Source organism: Plecotus auritus, assembly GCF_963455305.1.
Source record: "Plecotus auritus genome assembly, chromosome: 6".
Classification (NCBI taxonomy): Eukaryota; Metazoa; Chordata; class Mammalia; order Chiroptera; family Vespertilionidae; genus Plecotus; species Plecotus auritus.
Window position 1 is genome coordinate 146,237,259 of NC_137773.1, and position 2,758 is coordinate 146,240,016.

Genomic DNA, 2,758 nt, shown 5'->3' on the forward strand with positions numbered 1-2,758 from the left:
AGGCAGCTGGGCCTAATGAAAAACCCACGTGCCTGGAATCGGGAGCTGGGTTCTCTTCCGGACTACTAATGCTGGTGAGTGACCTTGAGCAAGGCCCAGGTCTCAGGCTCCACGGCTGTCCAGTGGAGAGAATAGGACCCACCTGATCAACCTCTTATAACAACACTGGTCATTTTCTACAGGGCCTTTTTCAACTCAGGTCTTCTAGGAAACATCCGATTACTCCAGGCCCATGGTCTCTCGCATCTCTGAACTGCTAAAGAATTTACTCAAATATTCTAGTTATAAACATAAAATGTGATCATTGCAGAAAATCTGGAAAATACGTAAAAGGAAAAATTTTAAATTACATGTAATCTCACCATTGATAAATATGTACTTCTAACATTTTCTATCATGTTATACATATATATAAATTATTTAGATAAATCTCTACAGTTTTGCATTTTAATTTAATGCTATATCAAAAGAATTTTGTGTCATTGAAAACATCTTTGGAGGCATAAGAGCTGAGCTCGGGTGAGCTGGCTCCACCTGTCCTATATCCCAGCAGCCATATCTGCAAGCAGATCATAAGCCATCGGCTTCCCCGGGGCAGGCTGCAGGACGACACACTCTCACCAAAGGACCAAGCACACCAGGCACCATGGGACAGTGTCGGTCAGCCCATGCCAAGGACGCCCAGGAATTCGGTGACATGGAGCGGGCCACTGAGATCCTCACCAGGAACCTCCACCAGTGCTCGGTGGAGGGTGAAAGGAGAAGCTGACCAACTCTGGGCTCTGGGATCCAGCTGCTGCCCCACCTCCTGCCGAGCACATGGGCTGGAAGAGGGCAGCACCAACCTGGCAGCTGTCATGACTCTAAGCTGGAGTTTGGGAGTTTCTGGGAGCTGATTGGAGAAGCAGCCAAGAGCGTGAAGCTGGAGAGCCCTGTCCAGGGGATCCAAGAACCTTCCCCTGGGATTCTTGGTGAGATGCTGGGAAAGGGGACCTTAGAGACTGTGGGCCTGGAGAGAAAACTCCTCTTTACCATCACCATGCTGTTTCCCAGCCCACACCTGTCTCACCTCTGCGAGGTTCCGGTTCATAACGGCCCTTCCCCGGGTTCTCTGCACTTCATCCCTGGAAGCTCTGTGGAGCCCATGGGTCCTGGGATCCCCACTAGAGGGAGGCTCAGGTGGCGGGTTGGGGCCAGGGATGGATGTGGAGGAGTAAGGATGGTGTAAGGGCCACACCATTTGGTAGTGGGTGCAGGGCAGAGAGAAGCTGAGCTATGGAAAATGACTCGAAAGGGGCTGGGAATAGGGCTGGCTATTTGGTATTAAGAAGGGTCTCTAAGAACCTAGCCCTCTTTATCTCTCCCCAATCCAAACCAGCTGTCTGTCCAATGCTATCCCTTCCCACCTCCAACTCTGCCCCAGCCTCCTCCAGGACTGTCCTTGGGCTTGTCAGGGGAAGTGGGAGAGCAGGTGGGGGACCGACTAAGGAGGGTGTGACCTTGGGAGTGAGAGGACCAGCTGGGTGCTTGGGCATTTTAAGGATGATAGTTGTTTTGGCTCTGGCCAGTGTAGCTCAGTGGGTAGGAGTGTCATCCTGTATACTGAAAGGTTGTGGGTTCAGTTCCCGGTCAGGACACATGCCTCAGTTGTGGGTTTGTTTCTGGTGCATGCAGGAAGCAACTGATCAATGTTTCTCTTCTCTCCTCCCTCCCCTCCCCTCCCCTCCCCTCCCCTCCCCTCCCCTCCCCTCCCCTCCCCTCCCCTCCCCTCCCCTCTCCTCTCCTCTCCTCTCCTCTTCTCTCCTCTCCTTTCCTCTCCCCTCCCCTCCTCTCCTCTTCACTCTCTCCCCCTCTCTCTCAAAATCAATTAAAATGTCCTCAGGTGAGGATAAAAAAAGAATGACGGCTGTTTTATATAATTTGGTTAATAAATAATGAAAAAGTGAAAAAAATTCTTTGGAAGCATCCTTTTTCTGCTCTGTAAAATATTCCATTGTGTACAAGCGTAGATCTACTTAAACCTTCCCCTGCTGTTGAACATTTAAAAGGCTTCCAATATTTTGATATTATAAAATGTATTGTGTGAACATCTTTGTTCATAAGGCGTTTTCTTGTTCGCTTTTGATCCTTCCCTTAGACATACTTCTAGAAACAAAGCCTTCTGGTCAAAGGGTAGCAACATTTGAAGGCTCTCATGGCATACAGAAATGTCACAGCAATGTTGCTTCTTATCGGTGAGGTGGGACAGGCCCCACCTCCCACAGCCTTTCCATCGCTTCATTATTTTCCTTTTTAAACATCTCGCTGTTCTGATCCAGATTAAACGGATTCTCATGGCTGCTTTGTTCAGATTTTTTAAAAACTCCTTGTTGGGTGTTCTGTTCATTTTCTCAGTGGGTTTCATTCTTTGCAGATGTGCGTGTTGGCTTGTTCTCCATTGTATCAACCTGTATCTTGTATCTGATATGAGAGACAAGGCCTGGGCCCACAGTGTGACGCGAACCAAAATTCCTTCTCTGTCCCTTGCTTACAGGTCCCAATATGCTCCCATCACTTTCCCACCTCGGCCTGCCTGTCCTGTGGCTGTGCCTGGCGTCTCCTTGGCTGGAGGACCTCAGAGACCTCCAGGCCAGCGTCACACACCAGGGCTCCCCCCTCTAGACAGTAAGCTCCATGAGGGACCCCTGAATCCTTGGCCCAAAATAGGAATGGCCAACCCCCAACTCCAACCACAAGTGCCACTTAGAAGTGTATGTCC

General features: G+C 49.6%; 1 pseudogene across 1 annotated transcript; it reads left to right on the forward strand.

Moving 5' to 3' along the window:
* Positions 1-646: 646 nt before the first annotated feature.
* LOC308251849 (protein S100-A14-like) lies at positions 647-1,228 on the forward strand (annotated as a pseudogene). Its single transcript has one exon. The product of its transcript is annotated as a protein S100-A14-like (transcript).
* Positions 1,229-2,758: the final 1,530 nt, after the last annotated feature.